We start from the raw sequence: 12,304 nt of genomic DNA on the forward strand, positions 1-12,304 counted from the left end.
TTTTGTAGTCACAGAAATATTGATTAATATGACGATGATGTGTTTTAAGGTTTTTAACCAGACGTTGTTCGTCCACGCCGAGGGGGGAGGGGATCTCACTGCCATGTTTGTTTATTTGTGTTTCCTGGAGATTTGGCATAATACATATTTATTTAATGTTTTTATACGTCAGAGGTTTTAATTTTTAATTTCAGTGCATTTTTCTGTCTCATGTTTGTAGGATTTTACTTTTCGTTTTGAGCCAAATAATTGAACTTGAAGGAAAATGTTTGTTTTTTTTGTTTTTTTATTACTTGAACCAAATGTTTTTGCCTTTTCTTTTAAATCTTCGTTAACTTTCCGTCACCGCTCGGCACTTTGTTTTCGCTTCAGCAGGACTCGACCCTCCGGACCAGAGCCACATGTAAAGTCCAAAACCAGCACACACACACATAAACACACAAACACAAACACAAACACACCTTGCACTTCTTCCTTTTACTGCGCAGTTTTTCCTACAATGACTCAGATTCACTGGAAACGATGACGACGTCGTTGTTGTTGCACAATAAATGAAATTTTTTTCATAACAAGACGTGTAACGCTTCTTTATTGAGTCTGACACACACACACACACACGTTTAAATGGCTCATTTGGATCAAAAACTAAAAATATTAACGTTTATTCTGGATTTCATGGAGAATATTTTAGATTTTTTGTGATTAAAAGTTAAAAGAAACAGTTTAAATCCTTTACATCAACATCAGTTCATAACTTCACCTGCAGTGTTATTATTGTGTTGTTTTAAGTCTCTTTAAATTTTGGGTGACTTATTTTTAAAACTCGTTTTGACACATTTACCATTTTAAAGTCTCTTTTTAACCGTTTCCTGTCTGTGCAGGTGTTGTCGGTCATCGTGTGTCGCTGAAGTCGTTCTGTGTCATTTTGTGGTTATGTCACTTCTATTTTAGGTTGTTTCACTTTTTTTTTTTTAGTCCATTAACGCCCATTTTTTTTAACCAATTTTCTGCCCCAGTCTTTTTTAGTCATTTTACACCTCTTGACTTAATTTTATAGTTTCAAGTCTCTTTTTATTGATTTCGTGCTTTCAGTTGTTGTTTTTTGTTGTGTTTATGTCACATTATATCTCTTTTCCTGGTTTGTTTTGCTGTGCAGTCATTTAGTTTGTGTGTCTTTGTGCTTGTTGTGTCTTTTTTTCATCATTTTCTGCCTCTTTTTGAGTCTGTTCTTCACTGTCTGTGGTTGTTGTGCATCTTTGCAGTCATTTCTTTAAAGCATAAGTAAGCGATCCGGTCGTTTTGGCTAACTTCCTGTCAGCAGATGGAGTTAGCAGTCCCCGCCCTCGTCCCTACGTCACCACATTCACGCGCATCCCTTGGCTGCACACACAGAGAGGACCGCCCCTTTATGCCGTTCTCTCTCCTCATTGGATAAAGGTTGTAGGATACAAGGAAAGTTTTCTCCTCGGCTTACAGCAAAGCAGAGTGACTGACAGACCCGTGTTTCAGACCAAACACTCTATAGAAGTGATTGCTGTCGGAAGATATAACTATTTAAGACTTATATTAACACAAAAATTCTGCGTACTTCTGCTTTAAATCTCTGCAGATATGTTACATCTCTCTCTGAAGTAACCTTTTGCTCATTTTGTCTGTCTTTGTGTTGGTAGTGCATCTTTGTGGGCATTTTGTGTCTCTTTTCATCATGTTTGTGCGTCTCTCTGGTTGTGTTATCTCTTGTCTTTGTCATTTTCAGCCTGTTATTCTTCAGTTTGTTTTGCTCTGTGCTCATTTTGTGGTTGTTGTGAGTGTGTAGTTGTAATTTCAGCCTCTTTCTAATCTTTTTTTATTTAGTTTATCTGTGTGTTGTAGTTGTGTGTGTGTGTGTGTGTGTGTGTGTCTGTCTGCAGTCATGTGACTTTGTGGCTTTAAGCAGCAGGACATGTTTGACGGTGACATGTCTATGGTCTGAGCTCCTGCAGGAGGCGCTGCGCCGCTGGGGGGCGCCTTTCCCCCGCGTCCTGCTGCAGGAGGAGGATGTCCTCCTGGCTCCTGATGTAACTGGCAACCTGGGTGCATCATCACCACCACCACCGGTAACACACACACACACACACACACACAGACAGACACACACTCAGCACAGCGGAGCTCAAACCTGCGGTCAGGAGGAGGACGATGGAGCTGCAGCGGTGACACACACAGACACACACCGGCTGCGACGCTGTCTCCTCCGCCGTGAAAACCCGCCGCTCGCCGCCGGAGATGAAGCTCCGAGGCTCCGCGGCTTCACCGTGAGGATCCGGGGCCGGAGAACCGCGGAGACTGCGGGCGCTGCTGCAGGTGAGTCCCCGCTGACGGCTGCTGCCGGCCGGACACACACACAGGGAGGCACCGCTGATTGACACGGAGGGTTTGATCATCAGATGATGAGTTATTATTATGATGACGATGATGATGATGATGATGTGCAGCCATCATGCAGCAGAAGAACACACACCAGCTGATCGTTGTGTTTACATCTGTGTGTGTGTGTGTGTGTGCGCAGACATTGAGGCTCAGTGTTGATGCATGGTGCGTTCAATGCCTGTACATCTCTACATCATGGTGCATTGCTGGACTGACCTCTTGCTGGTGGTTGGTTTTTTGTTGTTTTTTTGCTGTTGGGCCCTAATGACTCACACAGTCAGGCCCCTGGTCCTGTGTGTGTGTGTCCAAATTTGATCCAACACAACCTTATGAGGACCTGTAATCAACATGAGGACGATATGAACTCAGTTTTTTCTTCAGTCTTCTGTCAGTGTTGATGTTTATGGTCTGTTTGTTTGTTTGTTGGTTGGTTGTATGTTCCGTCTCTAAACTCAATCTGCTCTCCTGTTCATCGACCTTTTCCTGAAACGATCACATATTTTAGGTTCATGTGTGGCCACAGTCACAGTGTCCCTGACCCTGGTTTAAGATGGAGCCGATCAACTCCACTGAGGCTTTAAGCTCTTTTTTTAAAAGGTTTTATAGTCGATGCTTTTATCTCAACTCACCTCCACTATTATTATTATTATAATGGCTTTTTATTATTGGATGCAGTGAGGCCTCGCTCCTTCTCTCTCTCTCTCTGACTTCCTGTAGGTTTCAGAATTGATTTTCAGATTTGATTGTTTGTCTTTAAGGCTCCTAATGAGTCAGCAAAACTCTAATGTCACTGACACATGTTCCCTGAAGGTCACAAAGGTCAGGTGACGCCTGACGATGCTTAAACCAGAGTGAGGCATATAGGCAATTATGGTCACTTGGCAATGACTTTATTTTCATTCATTTTATTCAATTCAATCTAATTTAATTATAATATTTTTTGGGGGAATTCCAATATTTTTATTTAATTGTAGTTTTATTGGTAACACTTTCTAATAAGTACACACTGTTAAGCATTAGTTAAGCATTAAATACTGACCCCATCATTTATAACACGTGAATACTCATTAGTATGTAGTTTATAAACACAGTTAAAAATGTTTTACTCATAACTGATAAGCACTAACTACTACTACTAATGAGTATTCATGCGTTTATAAATGAAGAATTCCGTATTTATTAACGCTTAACTAATGCTTAATAGCCTCCGTGTACTTATTATAAAGTGTTACTGTTTTATTTATTGTTTTATTTTCTAAAACTGTAGTTCATTTTATTTCTTAATTTAATTCAACCAGATTAAATTTAACCTTATTTTCTTTTATTTATTTATTTTTCAGTTTTTCCCTTGACACAGCATTTTTATTTTAAAAAACACACATGAACGTGTTTTCTACTGTAATAATACAAGGAAATAATTAATCAACCAAATAAACTAAAAAGAAGGGTGTTTCAGGGAAATATACTATTTTATTTGATCTTCTTTTATTTTTTATTTCATATATCCAGTACAGCTGTGAGATTGTAATTGCACAAATCACTTCATACATTAATTTTATTAGTCTTATTGTGTAAAACTCCACCCGTCCTCTTCTCACCTGTTCTCCATACGTCCTGCTAACGACGCTCACACCTGCAGAGCCGCCTGCGTCTATTCTTAGCAGCAGCTGAAGGTGAAAACGGTGACGGATGCTGATCTCAGCTCGGCCTGTGACTTATTTAGACGGAAGCTGCAGCTGGAGCCAAAACTTTCTAGGAAGCTTTAAGTGACTTTTAAACCTGAGGAGGCGTTCAAGTGCCCGACTGTCACCTCAGCGCTTTAAATAATCAGTGTCAGCAGCCAAAGAGAGAGTGTTGGTGTTGGATTTTATTTTGAAAGAGCTGCTGGTGACGATGCGTTTACAGCCAGTCGGACTTTTTTGTGTTCATCCTCTGAGGAGCATGATGAACATCTGGAGAAAATACTTTTTTTTGGAGACTCCGGCCTCCGATGATGATCGATCCATCCATCCATCCATCCCATAATGCACATGGCTGCTGTTTCCTCGCCACTGCAGGTTCATTGTTAACGTGTGTGCGGAGCGGCGAGTGCAGTGCAGTGAAGGAAGATGGAGCCCGACAGGATCTGATTATCGGCCCAAAATGATTAGGTTTGCTTTAATGAATGCTGTTAGGAAGTGGCCGCCGCAGAAAGAATGAGTCATAGTATTGATCGCCTCCCTCCCCTCCTCCCTCCTTTCCTTCCTCCCTCCCTCTCTCATCCATCCATCCCCTCTTGTCTTTTCCTTAATCTCACCCCTCGAAATTCATAATTTTGCTCTCATCCTTCGAAAAGAGAAGACAGAAGAGGAGGAGGCCGAGAGCTGAATACCAATAACGGCGTGACTCGCCACCGCGCTACAGTCTGGAGAGGAGGGAGGGAAGGAGGGAAGGAGGAAAGGAGGAGAAGGGAGGAGGGAAGAGGAAGAGGGGGCTGATGGGAGGTGGAGGTGGGGGTCTTGTCACGAGATGCCACGTCATCGCTGTGTGTGAAATCTATTTTTAGCAGCGTAAACAGAGGGATTCCAGCCGACTGATCACAGGCAGGAGACGGGAGAGTGTGTCTGTCACTTCCTGTCTCACATACATGCAGCTCAGTGATGAAGTCATCTATCTATCTATCTATCTATCTATCTATCTATCTATCTATCTATCTATCTATCTATCGTTCTATCTATCGTTCTATCTATCTATCGTTCTATCTATCGTTCTATCTATCTATGGTTCTATCGTTCTATCTATCGTTCTATCTATCTATCTATCTATCTATCTATCGTTCTATCTATCGTTCTATTTATCGTTCTATCTATCTATCGTTCTATCTATCTATCTATCGTTCTATCTATCGATCTATCTATCTATCATTGTAGATCTTTTACTTACACTACAGTATTTTACAGTGTAGAATTAGTACTTTTTTTCTTGTACTAAAGTATTATTCAGTGTGGTGCTTGTGCTTTTTCTTGTAGTAGAGTATTATACATTGTTATACTGGTATTTTCACTTATACTAAGGTTTTATTCAGTATAAACCAGTACTTTTATTTGCACAACAGTGTTTTACAGTGTAGCACTGACACTTTTACTACACTGGCATATTGTGTGGTACTTTAGTAGTAGTGTATTTTACAGTGTAGAACTAGTACTTTCATTTGTATTAGAGTAGTATACTCTGTAGTTCTGGTACTATTTTCTTGTACTACAGAGATATACAGTGTGGCACTAGTACTTTTACTCATTGTAGTACAGTATTATACATGGTTGTACTGGTGTTTTTACTTGTACTTAAGTATTATACGGTATAAACGAGTACTTTCACTTGCACTACAGTGTTTTACAGTGTAGCACTGATACCTGTTCTTGTATTGTAGTGTTATAAAGTATAACAAAAGTACTAACTATCTAGATTGTTCTACTTGTTTGTTTGAAGAAAATATGATTATATATATGAAGAAATACGTATATATATATGATATAAGTTGCCACCATTAGAAGAAACCATTAGTTTTAATACGTCACTTTATTTATCTGATCGTATTTATTTACTTTTACTGAGCTCAGATTTTTTTAACACAGGATCTTAAGATATATAAGAATATATATATTTACTTCAGTGTCTTTTTAGTCTCCCTTTATATTTATTTCTTATCCTTTTTACTTTTTGTAATGTGAAGGGCGGCAATGTAAGCAAGAATCTGATTGTATGGTTCTAACATCTGTGTATATGACAGTAAACATCTTGAATCTTGAATTAAAATGGTAGATTTACAGTGTTGCAGGTGTAAAGAGGACAGAAAGAAAACAGCAAACACTTGTGAAAAATACTTAAAAAACAGCATAAATAAAAATGATTATGCAGTGCAAGATATTTCAGTCTAAGCTGCATCATAATGTAACGACACACACTGTGTACACACACATGTCCTCCATCAGTGGAGCAAACAGGACGATCTGTATTTAGACTCACACTGTCAGAGTCAGTCAGGCGGTGGTGCCCTGGGAAGAATGCTTTAAATATAGATCCACACCTACATGACGTATAGGAGGCCTCCGAGTCTGGGGGGGTTGGGGGTCATGTGAGACCAAGGTCAGGGTGGGTCGGTGGTTGTGTGTGGGGGGTGTTGTTGGTTGTTGGCTGTTGGTTGTTTTGAGGATCTCATCTAAAGCCGTCGTCACAGTTTGTCCATGTTTGCGTTGGTGCACTTGCTCTAATTAACGTTGCGCAGGCTTTGTTCGGACGCAGCGAGCCGTTGTTTGCTCATCAAATATTCAGATGCACGCACATAGCTCAGCGTTTACCTGATACTTAGAGCGTCACTGTTAGTTAAAACTGATGCATTGATCAGCTTCCTTCACTGATTGTTGTGGAGGGAGGCTGCACATACTCTGGGTTAACTAATTCAGACTGACGTGTTTTTTTTTAATCAGGCTAAAATAATCCTGATAATTCTTCTCATTCAGTTTGTTTGAAATAAATCTGATGGCTTGTTATCTTGAATAAGAGGGCGCTCTTATTTTGAAATGCATGTGAAATGAGTTGGAACTGTGATTGATGATGTGTCCTCCACTATTTTTACATTTTTAATTGCAAACTTTGATCTGTTTATGGTTAGAAAATGAAAACTTGCTGCTGAGGATCAATAAGTCGTTGTGGTTCGTCCTCCTGGGAACGTGAACATCTTTCTGCACCATGTCACATGACAGTCCATCATGAAGGTGTAGAGATATTTCATTAATAAACCAATGGAATTCACTTGTTAAGTGTGACACTTTAATGTGTTGGTGACACTAAATGAAATCGTTATTATCAGGGTTCATCCTCTGGTGAACACGAATATCGACACCAGTCAGTCCTTCCGCTAGTTGTTGATACAAGCCAATGACATTTACGGTTTAAGCGTTAACTGTGATAATAGAGAATCACAGACATTATTAGGGTTCAGCCTCTGGGGAACATGAACATCTGCACGACTTTACATGTCATACCTCCTCTAGTTGTTGGTACAAGCCATTGATGTTTACAGTTTAAGTGTAAACTGTGACATGTTGCTGATATTAGGGCGTCGCAGACATTATTAGGATTCAACCTCCGGGGAACATGAACACCTGCACCAAATTACATTACAATCCTTTGTCTAGTTGTCAATATATTTTGCTAAAAGCCGATGAAATTCATTGGTTGAGTGCTTTTTGAATGCAGCTGTCACAAACAGCATCAGGGTTCATCCTCTGGAGAACTTTTTTGCTTCTTTGCCAAATTTCATATGAATCCATCCAACAGCTGTTTAGTGTTTTTAATGTCAGTCACTTTATCCTCGACTGAAATATCTAGAGTTCCTCTTTCGTTTTCCCTCTTCACATTCTTCTTCTTAAATCGGACGTTATAAATGTGAGTCATCGAACGATCAGTCGATGCTAACTCTCTGTGACAAATGAAAGTGGGTGAAAGGACTTGGAGCCGTTGCTCCGTGTCACTGGCACCACGCCGGCCGTACATCAGCCTGGACCCGGGCCAGGAGCTAATGGTATTGGGTCGTGGAGTGGAACTTCCCCTTGCTTTATCTCTGGGTCCTCGAATCTGTCGGCTTAATTAACAGCGGTGTCCCCCCACCTACCTACCCTCCTCTCTCTCTGCTGATGGACTCTGTCTTTGTCTGTGTGTCATTAACAGAACCTCCTCCATCTCCTCCTCCTTTGTCCCTGTGTTGTGTTTAGTGACGGCGCTCCAGCTTCATTTTGTTTAACTTCTCTCTGCATAATTTGATTAATTAGTCATTTGTTAAAGATTTGCATCAGTGAAGCAACACGAGTTTTGACCAGTTGAAGTCAACATCTCCTCCTACAGCCTGAATTATTTCATCTTATTATAAATATTATAATGAATATATAATAATCTATAATGAGTATTTGAAAATATTCCCTAAAACGTTTCAGCCACAAACACAAAGATGTTGAGTTCATCGTAATAGAAAATATTCACATTTGAGAATCAGATATACTTATTGATCCTAAAAGGGGAAGTTAGTAAACTTCCTCAGCAAAGAAATGAGAAAATGAAGTAATGATAGATAAAATGAAGAAAAAAATAAAGATAGAGATAAGAATATAGATGCATACACAAATCTAGAAGATAAATGTATGATGAATGTCCTGTGTTTAGATATAGTGATGAAATTTAAGGAAAAATGTTTTTATAATACCAAAATATGATTATTTTAGTTAATTCAGCTCTTACTCTACTGGTTATTGGGGGAAGTCATGAGGCTGCAGACGCAACGTCGCCCCCTAGAGGTTAAAGCAGCTGCAACAATATACAAAAATATATTCAAACCATCTTATTTCCTTTCTCTGTGTTTGACTCTTTGTGGTGCGTTTGTGGTCGATGAGGAACCAGGAAGTTCTGACACTGCGGCTTCAGTCTCACAGCAGCGAGACGTTGATGTGAGACTGAAGCTTCGTCGTTGCCTCTTTTTTTAGAGTTTCATAATTTCCTCTGGTCGTCCAGAGATGAAGCAACAAGTAACTGGTGATGAGTTAAAGTGTCATTCAGATAAAAACAGAAGTGAGTTAGTTCCTGAGCTGGTTGTTTTTGCATGACGATCCAACTTTATGTTTTTATGCTGCTGACTCAGCATTTGTTTACATTTGGCTCCTCAGTCTGCATCAATTACACGATTAACGGCCTCTTATGTTCCTTCCTCAGTCGTCTCTGTGTTTAGTCATGCTTTTTTACAAAATGTCCTTTTAGTAGAAAGAAGCCAGAGCTCCAGTTCACATAAAGACCTAGTTTGACTATTAAACAACGACTGTCTCAGAAGCTGAAGTTGAAGATGAAGATGTGTGTGTGGCCTCAGACTGAAGTAACGTCTCACTGAGTTGGTTCCTCTCTAAAGCCGCAGCAGATTTCAGACCTGTTGTAAACACTGAGCTCCTCCACCTCATAACCAGAAGACATATGAGTGAATATCAGAGGGTGGATGTCTCCTCCTCCTCCTCCTCCTCCTCCTCCTCCTCCTCCTCCTCCTCCTCCTCCTCTTCCTCCCTGTGGGATTTTAAAACTTCAGATCTATTTAGCGATGTCTCTGATGCTTGTTTGTGCTTTTGTGTTTGTTTTTTTCTTTTCTCTCTCTTGCAAAACAGATCTTGATCTCAATGGGATTTCCTGATTAGATAAAGGTTGTGTGTACTGTACTGTGTGATGCGTTCAGGGTTCAGCTTTATTCTCATTATACAAAACAGGATTAGACACAGTGAGACACACTTGTTGCTTTATGTAAGAAAAAAAAGAAAAGTTTCATCTTAAATAAAACAAATTGGCTGTAAAATTTTACCCTGTTTTATTATCTATGTTTTATTTTGAAGTGTAGTTTTCCAGCTTCGTTCTGGAGCTCTATAGTAACAACATGTCGGTGTCAGCCAATCAGAAGAGAGGAGGCTTTGAACCTCTCTTCTGATTGGCTGACTGTTTTCTTAAATGATTAAAAAAAAAAAAATTAGAGCAGATTTCAGAATAAAACACTCAGAGAAACCAAATCCTGCAAGTTGTTGGATGGTGGTGGGCGGGGCTTGATGTGACTGCCTTGTTGTGACATCACAAAGTGACAGGAAGTCCTGACGGCTGGTTTTAAGGCTCAGTTTCTGAATCCAGGCTGTGTGCATTTCTCTGTGGACTGAGGCTTTGATACTTTCACAGTATTAATATAGAACCTAGAGCTGCTTTACAATCACACCACACATGGACATCTACCTTTATACTGTATGGAGCTTTAACACAAACATCTACCTTTATACCGTATGGAGCTTTAACACAAACATCTACCTTTATTCTGTATGGAGCTTTAACACAAACATCTACCTTTATACTGTATGGAGCTTTAATACAAACATCTACCGTTGTATATCTGGATGCAGCTTTGAGTCAGTCTCAGCTTTAAGAGTGTGGTCAGTCCAGTCGTCTCCTGCTCTTTTAAGTGCATTGCGAAGCCTTAATGGCTCCACAAAGTAACCTCAGGCCCTGATGAACAGTGTGAGCGGTGATGAGCTGCATCATCATCATCATCATCATCCCGACACTGATGCATCGCCGTCATTTACCAGAACGCTGGAAAAGCAGAGCAATTTGAGAAGCATCACAACTAACCTCTGCTTGCAGCTCACTCCCCCTCACCCCCAACCACCCCCAACCACCACCACCACCGTCACTGCTGCTCTCTGCCCCCCTCCTCATCCCTCCTCCTCCTCCTCCTCCTCCTCCACCGCCGCCCTGAGCTAAAAATAGCCCGTCCTCTCTCATCACCCAGCCATCACGTCAGGGCAGCGTTCACTCTCATTTGCTGCCCACGTCTCTTTTCATGTAGCGATGTTGTGACAGTGTCAGATGACCACAGCAGCTCTCTGCTCTGCTGGCTGGCTGTGCACGAACATGTTTGGCGAGAAGGGAAGTCATCAGAGTTTGACTGAGCTCCTCCTCCTCCTCCATCATCATCACCATCACCATCATCATCATCACTTCTTCTCTCTCTGGATTTGAGGAAGGAAACAGTTTTGAAACATGACTTCTGCTCCACGTGCTGTGGTATTTATGGAATATGAGCGCGGCATTTTTCACACAGCTGCGTTTATGTGTGTGTGTATGTGTGTGTATGTGTGTGCTGTAGTGTGTGTGTGTGTGTGTGTGTGTGTGTGAGACCCTCGTGCCCTGAGCTCATGTTTCATTAGCAGGACATCGGCCGCTCATTGAATCTCATCACAGCTGTTTGTCATTCACAGGGAGGAGGAAGAGGAGGAGGAGGGTGAAGGCCGCCACCACCGCCGCTGGAGATGGACGTCAGGTCAGTAGATATATAAACTCTATTTCTGCAGCTGTGAATATGATTTGAAATATGGAAACCACTTCCTGTTTGCTGAGCAGAGGTGGAAGTGTTCAGATCGTTTAGCAGCACAACAACGGAGAGATTTAAGAAGAAAAAAAAGCAGGTTTTTCTGAATCAGTATCAGACACTGATGCGTCTGCAGTGAGATGGTTCAGACATCGTGTTAGTCCAAATAAAACCAGACTTGTAAGATACATATAAACATCTTAAAGGGATAGTTCAACGTTTGGCAAATTGGCCCATTGCCATAATCCCTATAGTTATAGCAGTAGGTTCGTTACCTTTAATTGTCGGTGCAAGCTATTTTTAGAACGGCGGAGCAGAGCGGCGAGCTGCTCAGAGCTACGCTACGGAGGCTCATGGGATTTCTTGGTTTCCCTCATCAAACTCATCAAATACACAATCCAACAACTCCAAAACGCTCTGGTGGACAAGTTGTGAGCTGCACATTCACCACGCTATGAGATAATAACAGAACGTTACCAGACAGAGTTGTTTTAGAGGGAAATACAGAGACTGATGATGAAAAACTGCCCCCGACGGGAACGCGCATCAGCAGTTTTGCATGAATTTACCTCTAAAACAACTCTGTCTGGTAACGTTCTGTTATTATCTCATAGCGTGGTGAATGTGCAGGTCACAACTTGTCCACCAGAGCGTTTTGGAGTTGTTGGATTGTGTATTTGATGAGTTTGATGAGGGAAACCAAGAAATCCCATGAGCCTCTGTAGCGTAGCTCTGAGCAGCTCACGGCTCTGCTCCGCTGTTCTAAAAGTAGCTTGCACCGACAATTAAAGGTAACGAACCAACTGCTATAACTATAGGGATTATGGCAATGGGCCAATTTGCCAAAACGTTGAACTATCCCTTTAAGAGGCTTTAGGATGGATTTATATGTAAACACAAATACACAAACACATTTGTGTAGGCTAGATGACTGTGTTATCTAATCAGTTTCATATTTACAGTAGCTTTTACACATGT

The 12,304-nt window shown here is 40.9% G+C and overlaps 1 protein-coding gene across 2 annotated transcripts in view; it reads left to right on the forward strand.

The window, feature by feature from the left end:
- Nucleotides 1-11,104: 11,104 nt before the first annotated feature.
- The window catches only part of pitpnm2 (phosphatidylinositol transfer protein, membrane-associated 2), a 46,413-nt gene continuing 45,213 nt past the window's right edge, over nt 11,105-12,304 (forward strand). The window contains exon 1 of one of the 2 annotated variants that reach the window (XM_085792777.1): nt 11,105-11,278. The gene's annotated coding sequence lies outside the window, so the exon portion shown is untranslated. The remainder of the gene's footprint in view (nt 11,279-12,304) is intronic. The other variant, XM_085792775.1, reaches the window with a different exon arrangement.

The sequence above is a fragment of the Trachurus japonicus genome, chromosome 12, assembly GCF_045865225.1.
Source record: "Trachurus japonicus isolate A0001 chromosome 12, Traja_1.0".
NCBI classification, from domain to species: domain Eukaryota; kingdom Metazoa; phylum Chordata; class Actinopteri; order Carangiformes; family Carangidae; genus Trachurus; species Trachurus japonicus.